Consider the following 23,708-nt stretch of genomic DNA (forward strand, 5'->3'; position numbering starts at 1 on the left):
CATAGAGAGGTTAACTGAGGCCATGGGAGTGGATGAGATCAACTGGAAGTGTCTATAAAGTAAGAAGAAAACAGAGCCTAGGCTCCAAACTAAGGAGTTGTATTGAAAGGATGGCCAGAGGAAGCTGCAAAGCTTCAGTGGTTTCATTGAAGACAGTCCAGATTAGTTATCCTCATGCCTAAATCAGGACTTCAAAGCACCATAGCAGAAAATCACAGACCTGAGCTTGTTATTTCCACGAGGTGTCCATTATCCTCCACCTCCACCACATCCTGAAATCACTGTTTCCCCAGACAGTTCAGTCTCCCATTCTCATTGGGATCTTTCTCACAGCTTTCTCCCTGTCTTCAGCCTGCCGTCCTGCCACTTACCTAGGCATTTTCAGCAGAGCTCCTAACCTTTTACATCACAGATGTAACAGAAGCCGCTAGAGAGGAATGCCTCTGACCTTCTACAACTCTGACCTACTTGCCAAAGGTCTTCCCTGCAGGCTCACCCTCCCCCTTTTCTATCACAGTAGGAGGCACGTGACCTTCACTTCACCTGGGCTCAAAATCCGGAGATTGGCTCACCTTTTCTGGTCTCCAACTCAACATTAGCTCTTCTCTTTCAGGTATCTTCTACTTCTCTGGCTACTAACACCTTCCCGAACACATTTAAATGTACTTCTGTCTCCCACTAAAAAGAAACAGTCTCAAATCTCCCTTCCTCTGCCTTCCCTGTTATAGTCACACTTTTTGAAAGAACCGTCTACACTCACTCAAGCCCGCTGAAATCTAACTTATGCCCCCAAACACCCCAGAGAAACTGCCCTTGCCAAGATCACCATTGACATTCTTACTGCTAAAATCAGGGGCAATTTCTCATCCTTGTTTTACTTGACCTTTCACTCACATTTGACACTGTTATCCATTCATGCCCTGTTTCTTGAAATACTTTCACCTGGCTTCCAAAACATCAACAGTCTTCTGGTTTTTCTATCTCTCTGGCCTCTTCTAATTCTCTTGCAGGCTCCTCTCTCTGTTTTGTTTAAAGCAATGCCTCAGACAAATTGTTTTTGAGTAAATGAGAAGCTCTTTAAAAAATTCAACTGAAGGAGTAATTTTGGTTGAGACATTTTATAACAAAAAAGGAATGGTTCACCAACCATGTTTAGAATGGATACAAAAAAAAAGAACATCTGGTTAAAGATTATTAGGCTAGTCAATCAGCTGGATGGGTAACCCTAGCTTCCCAGAAGGAGTTCTCAGTCTTATTAAAGTCTGTCAGAAAACTGTTCACGCACTTTATCAGGAATGCTAATTGCTTCCCAGAAGGAGTTGTAAATTACATCACACAAAAAATTTCTGTCCCAGACCAGCTTTGAGTCAATTTGCTTTCTCACTTTCAGTCTCTTAAATTTTGGTTTTCCTTAAGGTTCTCTCCTAACCCCTATTCTCTTCTCATTCTACATGTATCTCTTGGTGTTCTCACCTGCTCTCATGACTGCCCTCCAAAACATACACCTATACTTGTGTCTCCGATAACTTTCTCAGCAGCCCATTGGACTTCCCACAGGCAGTTCAAACTTGGTGCATTCCAAAGTGAACTCATTTTCCCTCCCACTTTGAGCCTCCTCATCTGTTCCATAGCTCAATTAGTGGTACCACCATCCACAATTGCCAAACTGGGGAGTCAAAACATCATCCTTGACCCTTGCTTTTCCTTGACATCTTCTCCACCATCACCATCACCAACTCAATCTATCACCAGATCACATCTGCATCAGTTTTCATCTCTCCATCCCTACAGCTACTACCATCATCTCAGTGAGTTAAACCACCGCCTAACTGGTCTCCCTGCCTCCAATCCTATCCCCCTAATTCATTCCCTACTCAATAGTCAGTGTGATCTTTTAAAGCAAAAATATGACCACAGCATTCCAATTTAAAACCATTAATTGTCATTTTTTCTTTTCTTACTCTTAAGGATAGAATGTGTCATCAACAGAGCTACTTAATTTTGCTAGTTCCCCTTCCAAACCCTCCCCCTGCTCCACGGCTTTTCACATTTCTTCAGCGGTATCCATTCAGAACCTTTGAAAATAACCCTAAGCTTGGATCATTCTTCGCTATCTACACCCCTTCTTTCAGCTCCAATTCACTCAAGTTCTACCAAATAGGCTTATCCTACCTCCCTAACCCTCACCTTTTTCTAAGCTTCTATGACACTCAGTATTATCACTATATTATCACTTCTCTCACTGTTTTATAATTTTTGGTACCCCTCACTAGACTGTGATTCAAGGACCTTGTCAGTTGTTCTCTCCAATATGTTTCTAGTACTGGGTATAAAAGTTGGTAAGCAGTTAATAAATTTTTTTAATGCAATAGATGAATGATCAATATATGCATGTAATTCAACAGTCTCCACAACACCATTTAAAAAACAACTTTCATTCTTATTTTCTTACGCTAAAAGTATTAAATATTGTTTTAGAGAAGCCAAAATTAAAATTACCAAAAGGCTATTACTCAAAGACAATTACCACTAAAATTTTGGTGTCTATTTTTCCCGTCTTTTGTATATTGTGTGTGTGTACCTAAATAGACGTACATTTTTTTAGACAAATGGGGTCACACTGTATTTCTATTTTCTAACAATATTTTATTTAAATTATTCATATAGTTGAAGGTTTAGATTATTTCTATGCTTTTACTAATATAAAGAGTGCATTAGTGAGTATCCTTACAGCCTTATAATTCTTTAATCCATGATTAGGAAAATGGAATTTTATTGACAGTATACTATTCCACCATATAAATGGAATTTGCATGATTCCTGATTCTTTATTGTTACACATTTATGTTTTTCTAAATCCATACTTTTACAAATAAGGCTATAAGAAATATTCCTATGCATAAATCTTTGTTTAACTATTTGACCATTCTTAAGAAAGATTTTGAAAAAGTAAATTACTAGGTCAAAGGTTTTAAGACTTTGGATTCATTTTGCCAAATTGCTTTCAATGAAACATGCTGTAATTTATTGCTTTTTATTTACTTTTTTGGCCACACCACATGGCATGCGACATCTTGGTTCCCCAACCAGGGATCGAACCTGTACCCCCCTGCATTGGGAGTGCAGAGTCTTAACCACTGGACCACCAGGGAAGTCTCAAACATGTTGTAATTTATATTCTCCACTACCAGTGTATTAGAGACTTGCTGAGTATTTGCCAATTAGTTAGCATAGAGCTAGACTCTGTAGAGGGCTCGGAGCTTGCCCTCAAAGAGATACGTATTTGGAAAGATACATGATACGTACATGAAACAATAAAGGTAACCTGACCACATGTATAAATACCACAATAATTTGGAGATGGGAAATTCTATAAAATGCTAAGATAGGTTAAGCAGGTTTCATAAAAGAAATAGAATAATTAAGACCAGGAGAGGTAGAAAGAAAGAGAAGGAGACTGTGGGGAAGGAGACTTTGCGATGGGGAAGGTGCCTAGAGAATCTGCACAGGGAGTCGGAAGGAGGGCAACTAACAATTACTGAATGTTTTCCGTGCATGCACCAGGCACTGCACTAAGCATTTCATACCTGTACCTCATTTTCTTCTCACAACAAACCTGAGAGGTAGGTATTATTATTTTCATCCAGATCTGATGATGTGAAAAACTGACATTCAGAGGGATTAAGTAACTTGCCAAAGATCATAAAGCTTTTGAGAGGTGGCACCAGGACTTGAACCCAAACAGTCTGCCTGCAGAGTTCATGCTTTTAAGTACATCACTCAGCTAACTCATTACAAAGTCAGAATCATGCACCCAGTCAGGAATTGTATCCATGACCTGATATTAGCAACTTGAGGCAGTTGGTGCTCAGTAGATGCTTGAGAAAGAAAATGAGGGCAAAAAGGACTCCACATATTAAGGCTTATTTCAGAGAGCAGAAATCTAAAAAGTTACTTTAAAATGTGTGACATGGACTTAAATGTAAAATTATAAAACTCTGAGAGAAAAATATGGGAGAAGTCTTCAGGATCTAGGGGTAGACAAAGAGTTCCTACACTTGATACCCGCAGCAGAATCCATAAAAAGAAAAATTGGTAGATTGGATCTCTCAAAATTAAAATTTCTCTCTCCAAAAGACCATGTTAAGAGGATGAAAAATCAAACTACAGGGACTTCCCTGGTGGCGCAGTGGCTAAGAATCAGCCTGCCAATGCAGGGAACACAGGTTCCAGCCCTGTTGCAGGAAGATCCCACATGCGTGGAGCATCTAAATCCGTCCACCACAACTATGGAGCCTGCGCTCTAGAGCCCTTGAGCCACAACTACTGAGTCCATGCACCTAGAGCCCATGTTCTGCAGCAACAGAAGCCACCACATCGAGAAGCCCACACCACAACGAGGAGTAGCCCCTACTCGCTACAACTAGAGAAAGCCTGTCCGCAGCAACAAAGACCCAACACAGCCAAAAATAAAAATAAACAAAATAATAAATAAATCTTTAAAAAAAATCAAACTACAGACTGGGGAGAAAATATTTGCAAACCACATATTCAACAAAGAACTAGTATCTAGAATACATGGAGGACACTCAAAACTCAACAATTAAAAAAAAATCAAACAATTCAATTAGAAAATGGACAAAAACCATGAACACATTTCCCAAAGAGGATATACAGATGGGAAATAAGCATATGAAAAGATGTTGAACATCATCAGCCATCAGGAAAATAATGCATATTTAAACTACAATCAGATATCACTACACTACTATCAGAATGGCTGAAATTAAAATAAAAAAAAAATAGTGGCAACACCAAATGCTGGCAAGGATGTGGAGAAACTGGATTGCTCATACATTGCTTGTGGGAATGTAAAATGGTCCAGCCACTCTTGAAAACTGTTTGGCAGTTTCTTATAAGACTAAACATGCAACTACCACAAGGCCCAGCAATTGCACTCTTGGGCATTTAGCCTAGAGAAATGAAAACTTATGTTCACATGAAAGCCTGTATACAAATGTTCATAGCAGCTTTCCTCATAGTAGCCAAGAACTGGAAACAACCCAGATGTCTTTCAATGAGTGAATAGTAAACAAACTGCAGTACATCCATACCATGAAATATTACTCAGCAGTTAAAAAAAAAAACTATTGATACATACACAAATCTCCAAAAATTTATGCCGAGTTTAAAAAGCCAATACCAAAAGGTTATATATCCTATGATTCAATTTACATAATATTCTTGAAATGACAAAATTATAGAAATGGAGAATAGTGATTACCAAGGGATAATGAGGGGGTCAGGGAAGGAGGGAAGTGTATGTGACTGTAAAAGGGCAACATGAGGGATCCTTGTGGTGATGGAAATGTTATATATCTTGATTGTATCAATGCCAATGATAATTGTACATGAGTGTATCCTACAACAATATTGTACTATAGTTTTACAAAATACTACTATTGCGGGATACTGGGTAAAGGGTACACAGGATGTCCCAGCATTATTTCTTATAACTGTATGTGCATCTACAGTTATCTCAAAATGAAAAGTTTAATTTAAAAATACATAGCCAACTCAATTTAACATATTCTTAGAAAGTAACCTAAAAGGTAAAGAAATCTCCCTATGTCATTCAACAGAGTCACAGGAGAGAAAAATTCATCTGGCCTAAGGTGATGCAGACGCATGCATTCCTAAAACTTCTGCTCTGTTGCAGGAAGGCCCACCTTTTCAGTACTAGTAGAAACAAGAGGCTAAGCAGGGTTGCAGAGGTAGGAAGAGAAAAGGAGCATTGAAAAATTAGAAAAAAAAAAAAAAAAAATGGAGTGGTTCTTCCTAGAGCCCTTTATACTATTCTCTGTCACCTGACTTTCTGTTTTCCATCTAAATGGCCAAAAGGAATTAATGACTATGCCCTTTGTATGGTAGAGACTCACCAGGGCCCTGAGGGCAGGGCAAGAATCGGAGTCTTGCCTCACGTCAGCCAAATCTTACCTAATCTCTCACACATATTTCTCCCCTCCAGTCCCCAGGCTTTGCCCTGGGTGCCCTCCCCACCCTCCCAGGGGCCCATTCCCCTAGCAGCTCCACTACCCAGCGCAGAGCATCCATGCAGACATCTAATATATCACTGACTGGCTTCTAATCATGGGTCGGGCCCACTAGGTCACTCTGTAACATTCATCTTAGTTTTAAAAACATGAGAGGGACATTGTTGGCAAAAATCCAGGAGTAATGAATTCTATGTTCTAGAAACAGAGAAACTGAACTATTTCAATTTGAAAGTCAGAGCTGGCAGGAAACCAACAGAGCAAAGTCCTCTGGGGAGAAGAAAAAGCAGACTGGTTAGTTAACTTGTAGGTCTGTAAGGTGGGCAGATTTCTTTAGAAAGCAAACAAAGCAATTTTAGACTTGAGAGACTTAATTGGCATCCAAGGCCAAGAATATGAATAATGTTATATAAAAACCCTGCTCAAGTGAGAATTCTGCAATCAAAGCATTCTTACTCTAATGGCTAAAGTTTAAAGGAGAAGAATATAGTAAAGGATGTTTATTTTTCCAGTCATATACTATAATACTATAATATATACCATTCATGGTATCAAGATTTAAATCTCATCTTTTTTTTTTATCACCCTGGCAAGAAAATTTTGATGTTTTTCAGAAGTTCGATGTCTAAGAAAATAAAGAGTTAAGCTGCTATTGTAGGTTACAGACAGTGCTAGGATACTAGGATGCATTTGTTCTTCCCTCCAGAAAATGATAAACTTGATTTATGCATAAAGTAAAATTAGAGAATTAATAGTGGCTTAATACAATTCCAGATCACTTTGGTAATGAATACGGAACAGCATATATTAATAGAACTCAAAGAAAATAAAAAATCTATTTGTTTTAACTCTATCCCTTTCTTATAACCCTTTCTGTCCACCTAAAATATTATCAGTGAAAAGAAAGAAAGGCACCCAGAAAGAAAAACAGCAAAGCAGGAGTCTGGGGGAAATTATACCTATGTCATCTTCTTTCAAATTATAAGCTTCATTGTAAGTATCATTGGATGGACAAAGATTTATGTATAAAAATGCCCATTTCTGGGTTATTAATTTTATTATAGCAAAAAATGGGAAACAATCTAATGTCCAAAAATAGGAAAATGTTTAACTATTTTATGGTATGTTGATATGATGGAATGTTTTGCAGCTATTAAAAGAAGTTATATTTTCAAATAGCAAAAATTAAAGAGTGAAATACCTACTAATCGTGGGAATAAGGAGGAAAGGGGGCTCTCATAAATGCCAGTGGAAAAGTGAATTGTTATAGCCTTTTAGGAAAATAACTGGCAATATGTATTAAAATTAAAAGTACATTATCCAGACAAAGATCCTGATGTAGGTAGAGTACTAAGAAAACAAAAAAAAGCAAAAGCAGGTTATGACTATACCGTGGAATCCTCTTATACAAACATGGAATACTTTTCATGGAAGTAATCCCAACTGAAAGAGCCTACTTCCAACTCCCTGACCACTCATAATGTCTCTGGGGTCCACCGCTGTGGGATCCTCAAGCCTTGCCTTTTTCTTTAATCCCAGCCCTCAGGGTAATACGCTTTCTCATTTGGCAACCACTCAATGATGTTCAAGGACCACCTGTACTGTACAGTCCCCTTACACGCTTCCCTTTATTCACTCACTTCATCCCATCCACCACACATTAATTGCCAAGTCTGGTTAACTCTGAATTTGCAATAAATATGTCTCCCACTTATCCCTTCCTCTTATTCCTATACCATCTGTCCTGACTCAAGACTGGATTACCTATCACTTGAATTACCCAATTGGTAAAACTGGTTTTCTTTCCTCTTTAGCCCTCCCTGCTCCAATTTATTTTACACACTGTGACCAAAGCAATCCTCCATGATACTCTGACCATGATACTTTCCTGCATAGAGCACTTGATGCCTCCTCTTTGGATAGAGAGCAGACCTCAGAATCCTCATCACAACACTCCACGTCCTCAAGCACCTGGCTCTAAACATGGCCTGAACTTGCAGCCCCAGTGCCTTTGTGTGTTGAATGGTACACCTGGTTGAATAGTATCCTCCCAAATTCATGTCCACCTGGACCCTCAGAATGTGACCTTATCAGGAAGTAGGGTCTTTGCAGATGTAATTAGTTTAGATGAGATCTTGCTGCATTAGTGTGGGCCCTAAACCCAATGACTGACTTCTCATCCTAATGAGAAGGCCAAATGAAGACACAGAGAGACATGCAGAGGGAAGACAGCCATGTGAAGATGGAGGCAGACATGAGAGTAACGCAGCTACAAGCCAGGGAACGCCAAGGATTGTCAGCAGCCACCGGAAGCTGGAAGGAGTCAAGGAAGTGTTCTTTCCTAGGACCTTCAGCAGGAGCATGGCATTGTTGATACCTTGATTGTGGACTTACACCTTCCAGAACTATGAGGGAATAAAGTGTTGTTTTAAGCCACCAAGTTTGCGATAACTTGTTACAGCAGCAACAAGAAACCATGCTAAAACCCATAGGAAAGGCAGCAGGGCCGAGCACTGGACAGGTGCCTTTTTGAAGAGCAGGCCATCCTGTGTCAAAGAGCAGCCCCTACTCTGGCGCTCAGGACTTCTGAGGCTCTCCTCAGGAACCTAGATGCCATCCCAGGCAAAGAACACCAACTGGCAGTTGAACGTTGATGGAAGACACAAAGATACAGTTAATGGGAAATTTAAGAGCACAACCCAGCTGGGTAGGGGGTTCAGGCATAAGAGCAGTTATAGTGGATTTTAAGCTTCAATATTACAACCCAAAGCTACATGTGAGACTGTGCTACCCTGTACTAGTCAATGTTTGGCTGTATTTCTTATTTTATATCAATAAGTCGTCTTACTACAATGTGGTGAATTTGCAGCTTTTATATTCAGGACCCTCTGATGTTTTTTACTGTACTTGCTTAATGCAGCCACAATTAGTCCTGCAGGTCAGTTAGAAGTCCCTTGGACAATCAAAGAGCACATTAATAAAGACCATCATACCATAAGCTCAGCTTCTTTGGAGAAAGCAAGAATCATGCTGTGAATTGGTATTAAGGCTAGTGCAACACTTATTACACACACAGAGCACAGTGAGATCAAGGAGGTGGGGGGGGGAAGTGACAACCCAGGCAGAGGCCTGGCTCCCTGCCCCCCTCCCCCACCCTCTGGCCCTAGCAGGGAAGAGCTCATATTGGTGGACCAGCTCAGCCATCAGGCAGGAGCAAGAGTCAGGACCAAATTTATTCAGGCAGGACTTGGCCCATCAGCCAAAATCTCTCTTCTCCCCCTTCCCCACCTGCCATCCAAGTGAATCTACTTACTCAAGGTTAACTTTTGAGCATTCAAGGAAAAGTATTCAAAAGTTACATTGGTTTTGAAAAATTAATGCTTGACTTTATAAAATCGAAACCCAAGGAGATTTTTCTGTAAGCTTATAAATTTATAAAATTTTATAGATATAGGTAAATGTAAACAACTCCTTTCTTTTTTTTTAAATTTATTTGGCTGCACCGGGTCTTAGTTGTGGCACACAGGATCTTTGTTGCCCGTGTGGGATCTTCGTTGCTGCATGCAGGATCTTTAGTTGTGGCATGTGGGATCTAGTTCCCTGGCTAGGGATCGAACCCGGGACTGCTGCATTAGAGTGGTCCTCTAAGGGGACTTTTGATTAATGTTTGGTCACATTTAATTAACCCACTTTAAAAATTTAAGCTGCATTTATAAATTTAATATATTCCATTTATTTTTTTTTAAGTTCTTCAGTTGTCTGACCAAAAGAACAAGCCAAAACCAAAACCAAAACACACTTTCCACCTACTTAAGTAATTCACATATATCTAATAAATTAATCTTATCCATGTTAATTTTAAGTTCTTTTAAATGTCGAGTATTGCATTTACATTAGAAAAATTTCCACCTAAAATCACAAATGTAAATCAATTACTTAGTTTTACATTTTAAATAAGCATTACACATATAATGTGTTATTCCAATAGGTCATATTCTCCTGAATATTATAAAATCTTAAAACACTAAATATACAGATTCCTTTACACAAAAATACTAATACCATGTGTTTGATTTTTAGAACGCTTCTATATTTAATTGTAAGCCTTCCCAATGTTTTGAAAAATGCTTATTGCTTAACAGAAAAAGCTTATGTTCTCAAATTCTTTTGACGATATCTTCTAAAGCTGGTTGAATTGCATATGAGGTCTGGAGCCACAAATACCTAGGGAGTTTTTCTCATACACCACTACCAAGATGGGTCCCTTTATACTCTTAACATATCGTAAACTACAAAACTTGTAAGGGAGTTGACACCAGCCTCCAAAATGGCCTCCAACGATGCTCTCCTCTTGCTAGTCACTCCCGTGTAGACACTTCTGCTCTGAATGAGGCTGACTTGTAATCAATAGGATATTGTGGAAATGATGGAGAGTGGCTTCTGAAGCTAGGTCATAAAAGACATTGCTTCTTCTACCTTGCACACTCTTGGACTGTTTGTTGTGGAGGAAGCCAGCTACTCATACAGCCCAGGGAGCATTCCACATAGCAAGGAACGGAGTCCTCCTACCAACAGTCAGTGTTAACGTGCCATGTACATGAATCACCCACCTGGGAAACAAACTCTCTAGTCTCCATCAAGCCTTCAAAAACTGTAGCCCTGGCCAACATATTGACTGCAACTTTCAGAGGGACCTGGATTCAAAACTAAGCAGCCTTTCCCTTCTACATGGTCATGCTCACCTAGCACCCTGGCCTGGAATCCAGCCTCATCCTCACTGGACCACAGACCCTCCCAAAGTGAGCAAGCTTTGAACCTCCCTGAAAATGTGTAAACAGGATGCCAGTGTCCTGCACACCAAAGAAGTGCACTTCCTGAGGGAGTGGGTGGAGGGCATTGGGGGTAAAATACCACCTATTACTCATAAAACTAAATCAGAAGAACATACCAAGGAAGAAAAACCAAATAGTGAGAAGGCAGAGGAAAACGTAAAGACAGATGAACCATCAAGCAAGGAAAGTGATCTAGAAATTGGAGGTGTGATTGAACCAGACACTGATGCCACTCACGGAATGGGAGATGAATATGTAGAGATAACTGAGGGGATGATGGATCAGGCAAAGGATAAAACCATGGCTGCTGTTTAGGCCCCAAATGATGGTGAACTACAGAAAGCCGTTGACTTGTTCACAGATGCCACCAAGCTGAATCCCTGCTTGGCCATTCCGTACGCCAAGAGAGCCAGTGTCTTCATCAAATTACAGAAGCCAAATGCTGCCATCTGAGACTGTGACAGAGATATTGAAATAAATCCTGATTCAGCTCAGGCTTACAAGTGGGCAGGGAAAACACACATACCTCTGGGCCATTGGGTAGAAGCAGCCCATGATCTTGCCCTTGCCTGGAAACCAGATTATGATGAAGATGCTAGTGCAATGCTGGAAGAAGTTCACCCAACGGCCTAGAACATTGCTGAACATCAGAGAAAGTATGAGTGAAAACATGAAGAGCGAGAGATCAAAGAAAAAATACAAAGGGTTAAGAAGGCTCGGGAAGAATAAAAGTGAGCCCAGAGGGAGGAAGAAGTCCGAAGACAATCAGGGACTCAATATGGCTATTTTTCAGGTGGCTTTCCTGGGCCAACATCTGGTACTTTTCCTGGAGGAATGCCTGGAATGGGAGGGGCTATGCCTGGAATGGCAGGAATGCTTGGGCTCTATTAAAGTATTAGTGATTCAGAGGTTCTTGCAGCCATACAGGATCCAGAAGTTATAACAGCCTTCCAGGATGTGACCCAGAACTTGGCAAATACATTGAAATATCAGAGCAATCCAAAGGTTGTGAATCTCATCAGTAAGTTGTCAGCCAAATCTGGAGGTCAAGCCTAAGGCCCTTCTGACAAATAAAGCCCATGCAGAAGGAAAAGCAACTAAGATCACCTCGTGGATGTCGCAATAATACAAACCAGTGTACCTCTGACCTTCTCATGAAGAAACCTGGGGTGCTTTGAAGATAATCCCTCTCCCTCTGGCCCAAAGGCAGCTGAATCAGTTTATAGTGATTTGTCATTAGAACCACCACATTTAGATAACATCTTCCTGCTGGGAATTAAAACCTTTATCAACACTTTTTAAATCTGAAAAACATTAAAACAACAACAACAATTAAGCCCTTCCTGCTAAAAAACAAAACCCACTAAGGTGCTCTCAAATTCCTGATCCACAGAAACTAAGATAATAAACATTCATATTGTTATTAATATAAAATTTGGGGTAATTTGTTTTGTAGCAGTAGACAACTGATAAGGAATGGCCATATTAGCCTGTATCCCTAAATGCAAATCACATCAGTATCTAATTTTCAAGTGTGATTAGTTCTTAGAAACCTCCAGTCAGGTGAGTGCACCATTTGCTTGGATTAAACTATTGTTTCATCTCATCCTGAACTTTTTTTCCCTATTCTTTCTATCTGTTGGGTCCACAGTTATACAGAAACATTGAAGTATATCTAACTCTGCTTCTCATAAGCCTGTTCCTGAGTCTATCACAACTTCAAGGAACTACATTCTACTGCCACCTATCATCATAGCATTCTCCACTGGACCCGATTGAAAGTTTATATTTTAACAATAAAAGATGGAAGTATCTTTCCCAGAAATCCACTGCTAAAATACCTACAAAGTCTAATAAACATCTGATACTTAACATAGTTAAAAAAAGAATTCTTGGGACTTCCCTGGCACTCCAGTGGCTAAGATTCCACGCTCCCACTGCAGGGGGCCCAGGTTTGATCCCTGGTCAGGGAACTAGATCCTATATGCATTCCACAACTAAGAGTTTGCATGCAGCAACTAAAAGAGCCTGCATGCCGCAGTGAGGATCCTGCAAGCGGCAACAAAGATCCCTCACACCAAAACTAAGACCTGGAGGAGCCTAAATAAATAAATAAATAAACATTTTTTTTTTTTAAAAAAGGGCTCTTGACTTTCCTGTACCCTAGCCTACTCATCCCAGTCTTCCATAGCTCCATAAATGACAGCATCACCCATCCAGACGCTTATACCAAAAACCTGAGTCATTCTGGAGTCCTCTCTTCTCACACAATCGACAGTGGGGTTCCCTCAGATTCTACCTTCAGAACATATCCTGAATGTGTTGACTTCTCTTCATCTCCATAGCCTATCTCCATTCCACCTCCAATCCTTCTCTCCATCTCCTATGCCATCATCTCTCACCAGGACACTGCCAAGAGCCTCCTGCCTGTAACCCCTCTTGCTTTTCTCTATAAACATTCACACACAGGTCTTTGTGTGACAAATGTTATTTCTCTTGGGTAAATCACCTAGATGTGAGATTGTTGAATCATATGGTAAGGGCCTGTTTAATTTCATCAGAAACTGCCAAACTAGTTTCCATCTTGCACTCCCACCAGTAACATCTGAGAGTTCTAATTGTTCTACATCCTGTCCAGCACTTGATGTCTTTTGTAAGTCATTCTAATAGGTGGGTAGTAGACTTTTTGCATTTGTTGAATTGAGGCAAAATCCACATACAATGAAATGGACAGATCCTAAGTATACAATTCAAATAAGTTTTGATAAACATGGCTACTCATGTAATCAAGATGTAGCACATTTCCATTATCCTAATACATCCCCTACTGACCCCCTTCCAGTCAGTCTCGACCCCCTAGAGGCAGCCACTTCTGACTCTATCACCACAGATGAATTTTACCTTTTCCTAAACCTCATAAGAGGATTAGTATAGTATATATGCTTTTGTGTCTGCCTGATTTGCTGAACACAATGGTTTTGAGATTCATCTATGTTATTGCATGTATCAGTAGTTTTTTTTTTTAATTGCTGAGTAGTATTTTATTGTATAAACATATCACAGTTTGTTTATCCATTCGACTTTTGATAGGCATTTGGGTTATTTCCAGCGATTCCAATCCTAGGTGTTTACCCAGGAGAAATGAAAGCACATGTCCACAAAAAGACAATAATCGCCTGCTTCCTCTCTTGATCCACTACAGTCCATTCTCCATAGAGCAGCTAGAGGGATCTTTTCAATAAATTATTCAAATCCCATCTCTCCTCTGCTTAATACCCTTTAGTGACTTCCCATTCCACTTGGGAGATAACACAAACTCCCTACCACAGCTTGTGAAACCCAGACATCACTGATTCTCAACCCTGGCTGCACACAGGAATCCCCTGGGAACTTTTGTTGCTTGGGCTCCACCTCAGATCAAGTGAATCAGAATCTCTGGAGAACGGTCCACGTGGTTTTTAAAGCTCCCCAGGATACTCTAACAGGCCTCCAAGTTGGCAAAGTCTTGCCAGGTGACCTGGCCCATGGTTTTCCCACTTGATCTCATGCCACTCTCCCCCTCAGGTACTGTGATCCAGCTGTGCTGGCATCCTTTCAGCCCTGTGAACACAGCGATTTTATCCCTACCTCAGGGGCTTTGTACTAGTGTGTCTTCTGCCTGGAATGGTCTTTAGATCTTAGTGTAACTGGTTCTTTTTTGTGATTCAGGTCTCAGCTGAAATACCACCTGCTTAGAGGGGCTTTTCCTACCATCCAACCTAAAGGAGCCACTCTGTAGCATGTCACTTGTTCAAATGCTCTATATCACATTTATGTCTAATATTGTCCTGTTCATGCATTTTTCTTTGTGTTTATTGTCTCTCTCCCTCCTCTAGACTGTAAATCCCATGAGAACAGGGATCTTGCCTGCCTTGTTCTCCACAATATCCTTAGTAGTTATAATCATGTCTGGCATATAATAAAAGTTTCAGAAATATTTGTTGAAAGCATGAAAGAATACACATATAAAATATACATATTACCTGGGAGAGGGGGCAAAAGTCCATAAGGGGTCTTTTTTCTTTCTTTCCGTGAGGTAACGTGTTAGCATGAGGTAGTTGATTTACAGGAAAATGGAGAGACTCTAGCTTAAGGGGATTAAACCCAGATACTCAGAGTTCATTAGGTCCTAAGAGGCAGAGAGATTGTTTTCAGCTTCCAGTATCTTAACTTCAGTCCTAACCAAAGATGCTGTGCACTTTGTAGATACTCAGTGAACATATTTCTATTAGCAGTGAAGTGAGTATGATCTGCTTTGAAGGGCTAAAGGGGATGTAGGAGGAGGCGATGGGAGGTAGAGTGTGTGAGTAGGGATTAGGGGATCGTGAGAAAAGGAGACAGAAGTATATTTATGCCTTTTTCCTCACTTTAGGAAGCTGTCACCAATTCAAAGCGTGAAATTCAGTTTAATCTATTCTAACCAATTGGATTTCAAAACACTGTCCTATTCTATATGTAGTTTCTCTTTGTAAGCAAGGCAATATGTTAAAACAATGTTTTAAAGACATTTAAAAGGAAAGGAGAGAAAAAGAAAAGAGTGATACAGGGAGGACGAGAGGAAGGAACCAGGAAGAATTTAGGAACGTCTTCTTTGTGCTATACACAGGACCAGGCACATTCAGGCATTTACTTATTTATCACAACCCTACGTGAAATAAATATAATTAGACTCATTTTACAGATGAGGAAACTGAATGAAGCTTAGAGAAAAGTAACTTCCCTTTTAAATATTCTTACCACTTAACTGTTAAAATAGACAAAAATATACAAGATGTATACATCAAATATGCAGATGACATTAACAATGGAAATGCCATCTAATGTAAACAAATAGATCAAAGATTCAAATTAATCTTGTCAGGCTAGAACACTGGATTAAAACCAAGGGTTAGATACTATGTAGTGGATAAACTGAAATCTTGCAGTCAGCTACACAGGTACAGAAAGATGGAGACCTAGTTTGGCTGGAGTTTGTATAAAAAGATCTTGTGGATTTAGCTGACTGCTAGGTTAATATAAGCCAATAGTATCAATAGATGCTAAAAATGTGAATAGGACAGCCCTTAAGTATTTCATGACATTGCTTACCTTAACCGACTTCTTTTCAGTATTTATCACCGGAGATACTTTTAAAATTCTATTTTCCCCTGGCTTCTGATTATCTTTCCATCTCTGAAGCAGATCCTCATTAATACTAATGCTAATAAGACAATAGCCCTCGTTTATTAAGGGTTCTGTGCCAACTACACAATTACTGTACTTAATCCGCCCTCTTAATAGCATGAATGAAATAGGCATAATTATTCCTGCCATCTCATAGATGAGAAAACTTAGGCTTAGGAAATCTAAGTGATTTTCTCAAGATCAGATAGCTAATTGTTCATAGCGCTCAGCTCCAGAAGGCTGACGTAGAGCCACATGCTTCTAACCCCTGTTCCTTCTGCCCCAGTTTCTTTCAGAGCTTCCTTTTCCTTTCACTCATTCCTTAAGTGGCAGCGTTCCTTAGAGTGCGGTCCTCAGGCCTCAGTTCACCTTACTTCATTGTCTCTCTGGTTAATCATGACTGGACATGGGACTCTGACGACGGCTACACTGATAAATCCCGTGACTGCCATCCTAATGATACTTCGCCTTCCCACCGACTTCCTTGCTAGTAGGTGCCTCTAGAAGCTTCAGAGGAGGCTGGATCCAGCCCCAACCCTGGCCCCAGAGACAGACTCATGATTAGTTTAAACCGAGCATGATGTTTCCTCTGCCCCTCTTTTCAATGACTAGTTTAAATACTAGAAGGGAGTCAGCTGAGAGATTTTCAAGACGTTATCCTCGCTCTTAAACAGAAATATTCATCAACAGTAATCTCTTTTCTATCACCTTGTTGTGTCTGCATGTGCTGTGGAGAACTAAGTCAGCTATCTTGGAGGCTTTAATAATTTTTGAGAGTATGAAGGGCTCCTGAGACCAAAATGTTTGAGAACTGCTGCCTCATCTGTGCCAGTATCACCCTTCACGATGTTATTGAAACAATCTCCCAAGTAGTTTTTCTACTGCTAAGCTGAGCATGGCCAGCCCCAATAAACCCATTCTCTGTATTGCTACCAAGGTGATCTTACTAAATGCTAATCAGACCCCTGCTTAATCCTTCAATGGCTCCCCATTGTTTTCAATTTAGCACCTAGCACCCTACTTCTCTCGTTTTATTTGTTCCTCCCCACTCACACATCCTTCACCCCAGCCATTCACAGGTAATTGCAGTTTCCTATCAGAAATGATACTGTTTCTCTCATGCCTTTCCACATTTTTTTTTTCCTTTGGAGCAGAAGACAATTACTACAGTCAGTTGGTTACGCAGGTGATGGAAGAGCTAAGAAGTCAATCAGGATAGCGGGGCAGGCAAGCAGAAGTGAGTGACAATAGTAAGACACCACCAATGGCAAGTTCTGGGAGTGAAGGGGTAAAAGGAGGAAGTGATGTCACCAGACCCCAAGGGTCAGTGTTGCCCAGGGAAATCTAGACCCATGGTAGACCTATTCTGTGTGTGCTGGGACCATGAAGGAGCCAAGCCACTGCCAACAGTTCCTTCCAAAGCTGAGCTTCCTTGTCTGCTCTTAAGTCCACACTGTCACATCCTATCCCTTCATTCTCTAGCTAGCTAACTTCTACTTATCCTTTAAAATTCAGCTCAAGGGTCATTTTCTACAGGAAGTTGTCTCTAAGTGCACAGTGTAAGTTACCTATCCCTCTAAGTGCTTCCAAAGCAACATTTACCAAAGTGGTCACCAGAAAGTACTGGGACCACTGGTTTAATGTTTCCTGCTAGACAATAAGCTCCTTGAGGATTGGGGTAGCCTTTCTTTTCTTTGTATTATTTGAACTGAGGGCAGTGTCCGACCTGGAGGGTCAACACAGTAATAGTGTTCAGGTTATTAAATGCGCTCAGAAAATGGTTTACGAACATATTAATGAATTAAGTCTAAGGCAATTTGCTTCTTTTCTGAAGCATTTGCTTTTTTTTTTTTTTCCAGTGTGTCCAAGACCTGGACTCTTCAGGACATTTTCCTTCACACACCAGCTTCTTTGTATAGACCTTGAAAGGAAATATTATTTTACTTCTCAATATCTTCTGTATGCTGTGGGATGTATAAAGATGTTTTCTGGAGCCCAAGTTTCATGTCCCCTTCAAACTGCGCTTCCTGGAGTGGAAGCCTCGGTGGTTTCTTCCTAGTTCTCACACTTGGGACACTTGATTTTAATTTACCAGCCACCTTCCAAAGAAGCCAGAAAACTGGTTTTGTCAGTCTTATGCCTTTTGTGCTTTTTCATAATGTTTTTTCTTCCACTTTGGTTAAAAATGACAGGTAACAAAGGCTTAATTTTATTTTGGGAATCCCTTCTTTGCTTTTAGAAATAGCCACTAATATTTGTGCCTTGCATTCACAAGTACCAGGGAAAGCTCTTTGGACAGTAGGAGGATGGTGAGCATGGTATGAGGATGAACAAACTGCCAGCGGACAGTCCTTGTTTCTTCTTAACAGCTTCATTGAGATATAAATCGCATACCATACAATTCACCCATTTAAAGTGTACCATTCGATGGGTTTTAGTATATTCACAGATGTGTACAACCATCGCCACAATTTTAGAACATTTGCATCACCTCAAAAAGACACCTTGTACCCCTTAGCTAACCTCCTCTGCCACTCCCCCACCTCTCCCTTTCCCCATTAGCCGTAAAACTACTCATCTACTTTCTGTCTCTATAGACTTCCCCGTTCTGGACTGTCACATGAATAGAATTATGTAATATGCGGTCTTTGAGGACTGGCCTCTTTCACTTAGCATAATGTTTGCAAGGTTCATACATGCTGTAACGTGACAGTACTCCATTTCTTTGGACAGTCCTCGAACACCAAAATTGGACTGGCCCAGCACTGTCACCTGAGCAATCAGTGTGAACTTCTTTGGTGAGAAGATTTTCTGCCGTGGTTCCTTGCTGGTGAATCTCACTGGAGCCTGCTACGTGGGCCTCTTTACCTGCGCCACCACTATCTGCTGGCATTGGGCCTTATATGAAATGAGGGAATTAAAATTTAATCAGAATTACAGACAGAATCCCCGAAACCATGGTATGAATTTTGAGCAATAGAATTCATAAGAAAACCACCTCAACACTGTTTCTTCATACAGTTCTAGTATATCCTAGACTCTCTAGGTATATCCAGCAGGGAAGTCCAGGCTAGGGATAGGGCCAAAGCTGATGTGAATGTTGTTAGTTCATTGGTTCTCAGTGTGGTGCCTCAGACCAGCAGCAGCAGTATCACCTAGGAACTTGTTAGAAATGCAGATTCTCAGCCCACCTACTACATCAGAAACCCTGGGAGTGGGGCCCAGTAAATCTGTGTCAACAAGCCCACAAGCGATTCTGATCCACACTTAAGTTGGAGAACCACACATTAGTTAATTGGAATAGTACTATCAGTATTGGCAAAGGAACACAAATTAATTACTGACTCATACCCTGGGTTTTGTTTGTTTGTTTGTTTGTTTTCTAAGAACTTTTATTGAGATACAGTTAACATACAATAAACTGCATATCTTTAGAGTGTACAATTTGGTATTTTTTTTCTTATTACTAATGTATATATGGCAATCCCAATCTCCCAATTCATTCCCCCCCAACCCTCCCCACTTTCCCCACTTGGTGTCCATGTGTTTGTTCTCTACAACTGTGTCTCTATTTCTGCCTTGCAAACTGGTTGATTTGCACCATTTTTCTATATCCCACATATATGTGTTAATATACGATATTTGTTTTTCTCTTTCTGACTCACTTCACTCTGTGTGACAGTCTCAAGGTCCATCCATGACTCTACAAATGTCCCAGTTTCATTCCTTTTTCATCCCCTCTTTTGTATCAAGTGTATATACTCAATGGATGAAGAAAACCGTTGGGACCTAAGTAGTAGATTATGGTGCATATGCTGAATTTCTATACATTAATATGACAGACAACTAATTTTATTTCTCTCCATTCCCCGTCTTTATTTCCCTCCATTCCCCATCTTTATTTCCTTTCAAAACAATTATTTGATTAAAAACTTATTTTAAAAAATCCTGATAAACTTGTTGTCTTTCTAGAGTTTATTTCCACTTCAGACTGAGTAGATCTTATAGGTAGCATCCCTAGAAAATGGTATTTCTACAAATCTTGGTTCGGGAAAAATTAATTCCTATATGCACTCATATCAGGCACAGGTCTCTAGAGACTGTTTTTCTGAGTGAATGTTTTGTCAGCATAGAGACAATATCAGGGAGTGCATTTTTAAAGCAGTTGGTAACCTGATACCTGTATTGATAAAATACCCAAGAGTTCACTTTGAACACACCCAGGACTTTATCTACCCTTTGTTGTTAAACCCAAACACTTTGTAGATAATCTGAGGTTAGTCATTATCTCTTTCAGAAAGAGCACAAGAATGGTTTATTCTCAGTTAACCTGAATAGATCTGACTCATGGTTAGCAGTTTCAAAATTCTCCTAAAATGTGCCTTAAATACTTTGATAAAAGTATAATTCTTGATAAAAAGCACTTTTATTTGTCAGAATACACTTTGTGTTATTCTTTTGAAATAGTATTGTTTCCTCAGCGTCCATTTTCATTTTGCTTTCTATACCATTAAAATTGATTTTTAAAAAGTCTTAGACACATAGATAGAATCCTGTCATGAGGTACTTACTGCACACGGCCTTATGCTGTTAATTATTATTTCATATATCTCCCATCCAAGTACTAACCAGGCCCGACCCTGCTTAGCTTCCGAGATCAGACGAGATCGGGCGCGTTCAGGGTGGTATGGCCGTAGACCGTATATCTCTGTCTCATCCCTCAACTAGATTTACCCTCCCTGAAGGCAATAACAATTTCTTGTACATATGTATTTGCCCTCATGGTGTCTATCAGATATCCTAAACATCGCAGACATCCATTAGATATGTGTGTATCGATGGATAGCTTTGATAGTAACTTGGAACATCCAGCCCCATTGTCAGGAATAGAAGCTCTCTCAGATTAGGTCAGTTAAGGAGAGATAACAGACCACACATATCCAAGCACATAAGCAAAGCACGCCTAGGCTGCATGGGATGTGGAACTGGATGTTCAGGACCCAAGGCTAGTCCTTTCTTCTCAGGAGCCTGGGGCTTCAGGTCTGTGGCTTCTACCTGTGTGTCTCTTTCTTTCTCAGTGTCTTTAGTAGATTGACCTCCTTTTTATTGTGGTATCTCTATTCCCTGAAAATACGAGCTTACATTTGGCTTTAGTTTGTCAATGGATCTACCCTACTATTTTATTTCAAGAGCCCATCAGCATCTAATTGGTTCAATTTTAGTGGCCCAATTCAATTTCATAGAGACATATCTGATTAAGGTAGAGTTCAGCTCTAGTACCTTCAGCCATAAGTAGGAAGTAGGAGTGTAGAGGAATCAGGTAGCCTATAAAGCTGTTCCTCTCCAAGAACTGTCGGTGGAATGGGTTCGCTAAGAAGGGATCATGGGTACTTCCCTGGTGGTTCAGTGGGTAAGACTCCACGCTCCCAATGCAGGGAGCCCGGGGTTCGATCCCTGGTCAGGGAACTAGATCCTGCATGCCGCAACTAAAAATCCCATATGCCACAACTAAACATGCCACAATGAAGATCCTGCATGCTGCAACTAAGACCTGGTACAGCCAAAATAAATAAATAAATATATTTTAAAAAAGGGGGGCTGGGGGTCATGGACAAGGAGTTAACAACTTACACAACTACTCCAGTTTATCGACTACATCCTAGAACTCAGATAAGTACACGAAAGTTAGACATTGGAGGTAACTAGAGTCATGGATAAACGTCTCCCTTAATCTAGGTCAGGGCTTGGCAACCATGGTGCACGTGCTACATCCAGCTTGTGGTCGGCTTTTGTAAGAGTGAAGAATGGCCTTTACATGAAGAAGAATAGGCAACAGAGACTGTAAGTGACAAACACTAAAACATTTACTCTCTGGCCCTTTACAGAAAAAGTCTGCCAAGCCCTGCTCTAGAGACCCTTCTTTCTTCATTCATTACACAAATCTCTACTGAATATCTACTATGTTCTAGGCATGGTTCAAAGTACTGTAGATGCAGTGATGTCACAAAGACAAGCATGGTTCTTACCCTGGAAAAGCTTAGATTCTATTGTGAGAGAGAAGAGATGAAGAGTAAGCAAATACAGTGCTCCCCTGGTGGCACAGTGGTTGGGAGTCTGCCTGCCAATGCAGGGGACATGGATTTGAGCCCTGGTCCGGGAAGGTCCCACATGCCATGGAACAACTAAGCCTGTGCGCCACAACTACGGAGCCTGCGCTCTAGAGCCCACGAGCCACAACTACTGAGCCCACGTGCAGCAAATACTGAAGCCCGTGTGCCTAAAGCCCATGCTCCGCAACAAGAGAAGCCACCACAATAAGAAGCCTGCTTTCTGTAGTTGTGGTGAGTTGGGGCTACTCTTCATTTCAGTGTGCAGGCTTTTTTTAAAAAAAGAGTAAGCATATACGTTAATAAATAAACAGGACAATTTCAGATTGTAAGTGCTGTGAACAAAATAAGCAGAGGATATTAATAAAGGGAGAATGACAAGGGAAGGGGACAGGTTGGGGACATCCTTTCGGTGGAGGTGACATTTCTGCTAAGACTTAAAAGACAGGAAAGAATCAGTCATGAGGAGGTCAGCATTATAGCCAGAGGAAATGAAGGCAAAGTCTCTTTGGCAGATAAGAGGTTGGTTTAGTCCAGGAACCCCAAACAGGCCAGTGGTATTAGGGCAGAACGTGGTAGGAAGTGAAGTTGGAAGGTAGGGAAGAGCCAGATCACCTACAGCCCTGGAAGGAGGCCATTGAAAATGACATGAGCTCATGAACGGTACAAGCTCACAAAGGTTTAAAAAATCTCTCTCTGGCTGCCATGAGAGAGATTATAGAGAAGCAAGAGTGAGTTCTATTTAAGAGGTTATTGTCATAGTTGAGGTGAGGCTCGACTGTGATTTAAACTAAAATGGTGTCATGAGAATGGAGAAAATGGGATGAACTAAAATATTTTGAAAGGACAATTAATGAGACTAACAGATTGGGTATGAGGAGAGAGGAAACACTATGAAACCTAGATTTCTGTGGAACCAGGTGGATGGTGGGTCTTGTCACCTTACCCATATCATCTTTGATAACTGAGTAATTGAATCTCTGGAACTAAGAATCATGCTTATGTGTTATAAAAATTTTCCAAGCCAGAAAAAAATTATCCTCAGTATTGAATCTTCTTAACTTTTGTATCCATACTTTTCTACAAGGGATAGATCAACAAAAAAGCACTCCTTTAGCAAACTCCAGACTATCCATTTTGAAAACTGCAAGCAGTTTTCTCCTCTTCAGACGAATAGCTTGTGTGTGCTTTCTGACAGTAGAATGACCTCTCAGGGTTGCCGTTTTGTCCCTTGATGTCATGACTCTGTTTCCCTCTTTGGGAGAGTGCTGTGAAAAGGCAGAGAACCAAGGGTCACTGTCCCATAGGGCATGGCTGGCCCGCTCCCTCTTGCCCATCAAGGACTGTGTGCAAGATGAGAACTGGCTTCAGCCTAGAGACACTGAGATTTGTTTTGAAGCATTTAAAGAGGAAGCGAATGCTCAGGGGAAGCTTTAAATTTCTTTCTACCTATAGAAGTTGAATTGTGAGAGCTATCTCCCTACCATTAATCACCAGGTCTAGTGCGAAGCCAG

At 40.5% G+C, this 23,708-nt stretch overlaps 1 pseudogene; it reads left to right on the top strand.

Annotated features, from left to right (window-relative positions):
- The first annotated feature begins 8,663 nt into the window (after window positions 1–8,663).
- On the top strand, window positions 8,664–11,941 carry LOC130834466 (hsc70-interacting protein-like; annotated as a pseudogene).
- Window positions 11,942–23,708: the final 11,767 nt, after the last annotated feature.

Source organism: Hippopotamus amphibius, chromosome 13 (assembly GCF_030028045.1).
Source record: "Hippopotamus amphibius kiboko isolate mHipAmp2 chromosome 13, mHipAmp2.hap2, whole genome shotgun sequence".
Classification (NCBI taxonomy): Eukaryota; Metazoa; Chordata; class Mammalia; order Artiodactyla; family Hippopotamidae; genus Hippopotamus; species Hippopotamus amphibius.